The sequence below is a fragment of the Dromiciops gliroides genome, chromosome 2 (genome assembly GCF_019393635.1).
Source record: "Dromiciops gliroides isolate mDroGli1 chromosome 2, mDroGli1.pri, whole genome shotgun sequence".
In the NCBI taxonomy this organism is placed as follows: Eukaryota; Metazoa; Chordata; class Mammalia; order Microbiotheria; family Microbiotheriidae; genus Dromiciops; species Dromiciops gliroides.
In genome coordinates, this window is record NC_057862.1 from 550,693,096 (window position 1) to 550,701,657 (window position 8,562).

Consider the following 8,562-nt stretch of genomic DNA (forward strand, 5'->3'; position numbering starts at 1 on the left):
CATGACCCCATTTGGGGTTTTCTTGGCAAAGATACTAGAGTGGTTTGCCATTTCCTTCTCCAGCCCATTTAACAGATGAGGAACTGACACAAATAGTGTAAGTGACTTGCCCAGGGTCACACAGCTAGGAAGTGTCTGAGACCAGATTTGAACTCAGGGAGATGAGTCTTTCTGACTCCAGGCCTGATACTCTATCCAATGTGCCACCTAGCTGCCCCAAAACTAGGTAGAGGAGGTGGTTGACAGTGTAGAAAGCATCAAAATGGCTAAAGATGATGAGTTGAGATCAGACAACATGAATTTTTAGTGGAACTTCTGGGCTTGGTCTCTTGACTTCCTCTAGGTTTGATCCAGGTTCAGGAGGAAGAGGAGAGAAGGGTGATATGGATGCTGGGAGTAATTCAGAGTTGAGGAAGTTAGAACAAGAGATCAATGAATTTGGGATAAAGTGAGGTCATCTCTTTTTTGAACAAGTTAACTACAGGTTCAAAACTAAGATGACAAGTAAAGGAGGATAGGGGTCATGGCATGGAAAAACTAGAGAGATGAAAGGACTAAAGTTTGCAGGAGTGGTGCCGACCAAATTTAGAAGTAAGGAAATGGAAGAAGCAGAAATATAGGAAACTGAACAGAAAAGGAAATTTCAGAATTCAAAATATTGAAGCTAAACAGTTTTGGGTGGTGATGAGGCCTAAGGTGTGATGACACTTGTGGGTATACAGAGGACATTGCAGTTGAGATGGTTGATGGCATCATTATGCCAGAGTAACCTCATTTCTTTTTCAATGGTAATTAGACTAGCCCAAAGGAAAATGTCTTAGTGGATAAAATTGGTCTCATAATCAGAAAGGTGTAAGCTCAAGTTCTGCCTTGGACACATACTACTAGTTTCTCAGCACAGTCCTTGCTTAAAGCATGGGTTTGGGGATAAAAAGGGTTTTACATATATATATATATGTATGTATGTATGTATGTATTATATGTATGTATGTGTGCATATATACATATATACACATATATGCATATACATATGATGTTAATGATGAAAAAAGATGGTGATAGACAAAAGAAAAATGATGACTGTTATCAATGGCCATTATAGAAGTAAAGCAGTATCAGAATCCAATACTGAATCTGTATAGTTAAATACATTTTATGGGGAACTATTCATCAAAATATCTGAATTCTTATTCTCTGATGATATATTTCCAAATGGACAGCTTGAGCAAATTAGCATGTCTATTTATGTGCACTATTCCACAATCCAGAGAGGATTAAAATAATGTTTTCATAAGCATATCCATGAATCATCTCAAGGAACATGTGAAAAGTTCTAACAGGAAGGAACATGCTTGCAGGAATACACATACTTGCAAGGTTAGAGTAGATCCCATGACTCTCAGATCCATGAGAAGTCCAATGATGTCTGCATTGATATTCACACAATGTGAATTGTTCTCAGTTCACCAAGATTTACTGGAGATACTGCATGATGCTTCTGCTCCACTCTCCATGGGAATTGGTAATCACTATCAAGAAATCACACCTCATCTCTTTCAAAGATGGTGTCCTGTGTTCCATTAGGAAGAGCCAAATAAGGAATTCCATGATTTCAAGAAAGCCTTTGTTGGCCAACATTTTCATTGTCTGAAAACGTCTGCTACAGAGTCCTTTCTACCTTGAAAATACCATAGATGTAGGCCTACCGGTGTTTCCTGTCCTCTTTGTTCCTGGGCTTCTTTCTGTCTGTAGAATGACTTTACAATCCTGTCTTCTAGATGTGAGCAGATATTGACAGATACTGACAGGGATCTTCTGTTTTGTCAGGGCAATGGATATATTTACACTGTAATAGAAATCTCTGACTGCTCATCTCAGGCCCTCTTCTCTAAGACCTGGAATCCTTGAGGGGGTATGATATTTCACCACAAGGTATGTAAAGAATTAAACTAAATTCCTCATCAGTAGGTTAGAGGATATGGAAAAGTTTATGGGAGATCTTTACAAAGATGGATTTGGACAAGCATCTTTAAAATACCCTAAGCAGCAAAATCTGATCAGAATTCATGGGGGCTTTTAAATAGAGGTATTCAATTCAATTCAATTCAGTCAGTTGAATCAGACTGGGGACTGGGACTGCTTTTTTTCTTTCTTTCTTTTTGTTTGTTTGTTTGTTTATATTCCCAGCAACTAGCACAATGCCTTGCATGTGGTAGGTGTTTAATAAATGCTTCACAAACAAATTAGATTAGACTAAAAACAGCTAGATGGCACAGTGGATAGAGTGCCAGGCCTGGAGTCAGGAAGACTCATCTCCTTGAATTCAAATCTGGCCTCAGACACTCACTAGCCATATGACTCTTGGCAAATCATTTAACCCCATTTGCCTCAGTTTCCTCATCTGTAAAATGAGTTGGAGAAAGAAATGGCAAACCACTCCAGGATCTTTGCCAAGAAAACTCCAAATGGCATCATGAAGAGGCAGACATGAATGAAATGACTGAATAAAAAGCTTTTATTGAATAGTTTTTATTTGCCTGGGCCTGAACCTAATACTTGAGTATCCAAAGCAATTTTAGTACATGATAACTTTGCCCCTAAACTCAAGAAGTGCCCCAACTAGTTGGACAGAAAAGGAGTTAGAAACATTAAACAGAGAACAATACGGGACAAGATAATTAAGTCCTAAAAGGTGTGACATAGTCAAAAAGTGCTGTAAAAATTCAGAGAGAGGAAGATCATTGCAGCTGGAGTTGTTTGGGGAAACTTCATGAGGAAAGTCTAATCTTGGTCTGACTCTTCTGCAGTAACAGTTTGCCCAACATTTGGGAGTGAACGTTGACTAAATGGAGGTGATAACTGACTTCTCTTATTATGGAGCCATGGAATAGTAGAGCCAGAAAAGATTTTAGACACCATTTATTCCAACTCTAATTTTTACAGATAAGAAAACTGAGGTCATCTCAGTTTGGGAAATCATCTATTTGTTAATTTCTCGAGCACATTCCCATACCACAACTTATTTAGCGATTCCTGATTATTTCCCTAGGCAGCCCATTTCATTTGCAAATTGCTCTAATTCATGAAAGACTTTTCCTTATTAGTAAACTGAAATCTGTCTCCTTATAACTTCTTCCCATCAGCTTTTTTGATACATAGAAAATAACTAAACTCCCTCTTCCAACACAATAGCCTTTGAAATATTTGAAGACCTCATACCCAATCAAACTCTTCTTTTAGGCTACGAACCTCCTAAATGACTCTCTAAGTCAGTGAACAAACATTTTTTAAAGTACCTACTATGTGTCAGGCCTTGTGCTGGGGACCCAAAAGAAGAGCAGAATACATTACCTGCTTTCAAAGAGCTCACAGCTTAATGGAGGAGACAACATGAAAACAATTAAGGACAAGCATGATATATAAGATATAGAGATAGATATATAGATATGGATATGGATATGTGAAGATTTACTACAAGTTAGGAGGACTGCAAAGTTTCTTGTAGAAGGTGGGATTTTAGTGGCGATTTGAAGGGAACTAGGGAAGCTGAGGCAGACATGAAGAGGGAAATAGTTCCAGGTAACTACAGAGAAGCAGATCACAAAAGGCCGGCAATCTACTGATGAATGATTTTTTTGTCTATGGCAACCCATTAAACAAAGAAAAAATTTTAAATGCACTCAGTCCAATGCACTCCCTTCTTCTTCTCTAGCAACAGTGGCAAGTATTAAGAAAAGTGACAGAGGATGCCAATCATCCCATGAGGTTTAGACCACCAATATAGTTTAAGTCAACTGTTGGTATTCTACAAATGATATCTATCCTTATCTGATGACCAAGTAGTGAACTTGTTAGATAATATAAATTTTGATATTCTTGTTATACATGGAAGGAGCTTGGCAGAACAACAATCCTTTGCACTCACCCTCTGCATATTGTCACCCTCTGTATGATCTCACCCTCTGGTCTAGTCACACAATTCAGGGGTTCTCTGGTCAAAGACAAACACTGGACAAAGTCAGAACGTCCTGCAGAGAATCAGACTTGTCATAATGCTTGCTGCTCTCCCATTGTTAGGGCTACAATTCACTGAGCAGTCATTAGTATAAGGTACTAGATCCTATCTTTTTCTTCTTATTTCTGGCAAAGGTAGAGCTTAATCTCATCCAGGCTTTATCTTTCAGAACTTTCAGATCTTCTCCTTTTCCTCCCCCTTCCCTTCTAAATATTTATTTAGCTACACTCTTACAATAATTCACTTTTTGTTCAAGCATTGTTTGGTGGAATCATTGTATTTGGAGAGCAACATAATTGCCCTCAGATCCATGTGGTCTATTTTTCTTCTCTATTAGACTTTATAGCAGACAAAAAAGTTATTAATGCAATTATAATAGATTAGAGCCCCCAGTTAGGAAAATTCTTAATATTCATATAGAAATTTGGTTTTCTGCCCTAATTTAAAATTTTTTCCTGCTAGTTTCTTTACATTTGGGAAAAATCAGGATATAGAAAATTGAGCAGAATATATGATAGTGCCTGCTACTGGACTCTCATGGGTAGAGGAAATTGGGAAACAGTAGAGTTTTTGGAAATTCTCTTCAGTCTTTGAAGCAGTATATCTGACAGCTTCTGTCTTGCTACTCTGTACTAAGATACTAAGGCTCCTGGGGCCTGATAGCCTACTTCAATTTTTCCTTTCTCTACAGTGGCTCAGCTCTCCTTTTGCCTGTTGCCCCTGTATCACCGAATCTTTCCAGCTCAGCCAATCAAGTTCTTGGTAGAACTGGGGATATCATTTCTCTTTCCCTTCTAGCTCAATTTTTCTCTTTTAGACCGAGTCCCTCTTTTAAAAACTCCTGGATATGATTCAAATCTATTTAAAGGCTCAGATAATGCAAATCAGTCAAAAGACTGAGAAAGTGAGAAAGAATGTTTGTCTCACTGAACTCCAAATCCCAGAAAACCATCCAATTCTCAAACTATTATCCTCTGCTGATGTGCTGATTAGCTTTGCTGGATCGTGTTTTTCCTTTCTTTCTTTGTTGTGGTTGTCATTTTTAAAGGGATGGCTTACTGGGTTGGAGAAAGGATATATTTTGAAATGGAGGTAACTTAAAAACAAAATTAAAGAAAAACTTCAACGTTAGTTGTTTGCATGCTTTAATAAAAAATTTTTAAAGACTCAAAAGGCTTCATAACCCAAAGGAATGAAGCTGTGAGTGTTGTTGTTGTGTGTCATTCAGTTTTGAAGGGGACCAGTCTTCTTTTATAATATCAAATCCACATTTATATTTGAAGGAAATTTTTCTCAGTGAAACTTCTCTGATTCTTCTCTATTAGATCATGGCCTTTTCTTTTGTTTTAACAATTACCAGTCCAGGAAAGACTTGGCCAGCAGAGGAAGGTTTTAGAATGAATGAATTCTCTGTGACAAAACAGTGTGAAAATGTATAATCTACACACAGCTGTAGAAAGTCAAGAAAGCCTAGAATCACCCCCAGTATAAAAAGGATTGAATCCAAAAAGTTGCTAAATGGATAAAAGAGGGGACTCACTTGGGGATTCTATCCTGAGGGATTTCACTCATACCCTCTCCAATGACTGAAATGGAAAAGTGAACATTTCTTTACAGCATAATGACAGACATTCAGTCTCCAACTGCATCAAGAATTCACAGGGACTGAGATTTTTTCTTATATGTTCTAAAATGACTGTTTTATGAGCATTTGGCTGAAATAAGGGGCATTACTGTTGACTTAAGGTTTACCTAACTGAGTTTAACTACACAAGGAAGTTTCAATTGGCTGGAGCTCTCCGGACATATGGAGGTTGGAGAATGGCTGGTTTGTCAGCCATGGTGGGGGCTGAATCACCAATTTGTTCAGGGAGCCTATGATTAAAGTTTAGTTTATACTATTATGTAACAAAAATACCTGCCAAAAAACACAGCTAGGGAAATAAATTTGAAATATTTGTGTGTAGGATACAGCTGGGATACAAAACTTATATTTATTGAAGACTTATGGGATAGTAAACAAGGCTGCATCTCTGGAATTCTTTGAAAAAAAAAAAGGTGTTCTCTCAATCCCCACCATTTTCATGGGGGAAGGGAGGATTTGAGGTGTTTATGAAATTTAATTCAACTCGACAAGCATTTCTTAAGTACTTACTATGTGTATTTCTGAGCTAGGTGCTTGGGATTTGAAAGCAAAATGAAAATTTGGCCCAGCTCTCCAGGAATTTACATTATACTGAAAGCAAGTGGGGGTGTTCTTGGTACTGGTTTGGTGTTATCTTTCCCTGAATTGTGTCCATCTCCCTACTCCTAGGGATGTCACTCAACACTATGCATAGCAATCTTCTACATGAAGAAAGAAGCTTTTAACAGAGGGAAGGATTGGCTACTGTTCTGTATTAATATTTAGGTAACTGGGAATCGAACCAGGCATGCCCTAAGGAATCCTTCCTGTTCCTAGCCATATGAGAAACTTGCTCTAGGGCACACTGGGGATTACGAATGTGACTTCAAAGCTCAAGGATTTTTTCTTTCTGAGATGACAAAGCAATCCTCTCATGGATCACTGAGCCAGAAGAAGCCAAGAAGTCCATCTTCCCAGCATACTCAAATGCTATGTTGTGCTTGTCCAGACACAGGATGGCAGCTCTGTGCATGCCTTCTTTAATCCCTGTTCACACCTGTCATAAAATAATCATTTCTAGTGTGAGTCTATAATAATAATAACAATACTATCTTAATTATTTTTTGCAGTGCTTTCTGATTACAAAGCACTTTGTTTATTGTATTTCCTTTTTGTCACTTTCAGGTTTATTGATGTAGTTTTTTTTTAACATTACATACATTAATGTATTATTTCCACTTCTTGAGAGTTCTCTTGTAAAAAAGGTAAAATAGTTAAGTAAAATTAATAATATGATCTCATCTAAAAGAGCATTAACATTTAATATCTGTACCACCCTCCCACATCTCTATTTTAGAACATGAATGGGAATCTAATTTTGTTCTCTCCTACCCCTCCACTCCATTTAAAGCAATAATAGCAACAACAACAAATTTCTTGTAACAAATACGCATAATCAAGCAAAACAAATTCCCCTTATGGCTGTATGTATGTGTATTTGTGTGTGTATGTGTAAATATATGTCTCATTCTGCATCCTAAATTCATCACCTCTCTGTAATGGATAGCATATTTCATCATCAATTCTCTGGAACCCTGAATGGTCATTGTGCTCATTATAGCTCTTAGAGCTTCCAAAGTTGTTTATCTTCACAGGTTGTCATTGTATAAATTGTTCTGGTTTTGCTCATTTCATTCTATATCGGTTTATAAATGTCCTTGAAATCATTCATATTTATAATACTGAAGGTATGATACAAATTGTTCTTCTGCCAACAGGTAAAGACCAGTCTTCTGAAAACATGGACAAAGCATTTTAGAGACAAAAGAGGACAAAGCAGAGAGTAATATGGGACCATAACATACCACAATTAATCCATTATTGAATGGCTCTGTGATCTCATCAACACAGGTACTCCATGCATGCCTTGTCATCCTGTGACTCTTAGCTAAGTCCTTCTATTCATTCTTTTTTTTTTTTGTGAGGCAATTAGGGTTAAGTGACTTGCCCAGGGTCACACAGCTAGTAAGTGTTAAGTGTCTGAGGTCAGATTTGAACTCAGGTCCTCCTGAATCCAAGGCCAGTGCTTTATCCACTGTACCACCTAGCTGCACCCCCTTCTATTAATTCTTTAGCACACTGGAGACTTTCTTTTAAATTTTAAATGTCATTCAGGTTAGCCATCTGTCATCCCTCATTTTTTTCTTCAAATTTTTTCTTTTATTTGTGATATATAATTATATTTTATACATATATCAAACATAGATGTAATATGCACAAAGACACATATGTGACACATATGATGTAAATTTTCTACATTATTACATTTAGATATACCTAGATATGTTCTAATACATATAATTTAGTATTTTAATTCCTTAAATAACTGTTTTATAAATAACCAATACATATCAATTTATATAAATAATTTCTATGACAAATTTGTTTAAATATAATTACTACATAAATAATACCTCAATAACTCATAAATGCACAACATATATATGTATGTATATATGTATGTGTGTATATAAATACATATATACCTCCTGTACCCTTCCCAGCACACCTCTCTCCAACCTTTCTAGATTAAACATTTTTATTCATATTTTTCATCCCTCATTTTTTATATATGGCTAGTCCTCCTCCCTTTTAATCATATATTTTCTGGTTGACATTTTTTATTCCATTCCTTAGTACTGTATGATATGATTATGGATTTGAGTCAGATTAAACTCTGAGGATGGGGTCTGGAAGGTACCCAGCCCTGCCCCAGTATAGTTCATTTAGAAGTTTATTGCTTGTCAAATTCTCACTGTCTCCTTTAAGTTTTATTGCCAATTAACAGTATTTTTACTTCTGCTCAGTCTCCCTACTTGTCAGCTACATACTAGTTTTGTCTGCAATCCATCATGTGTCAGAA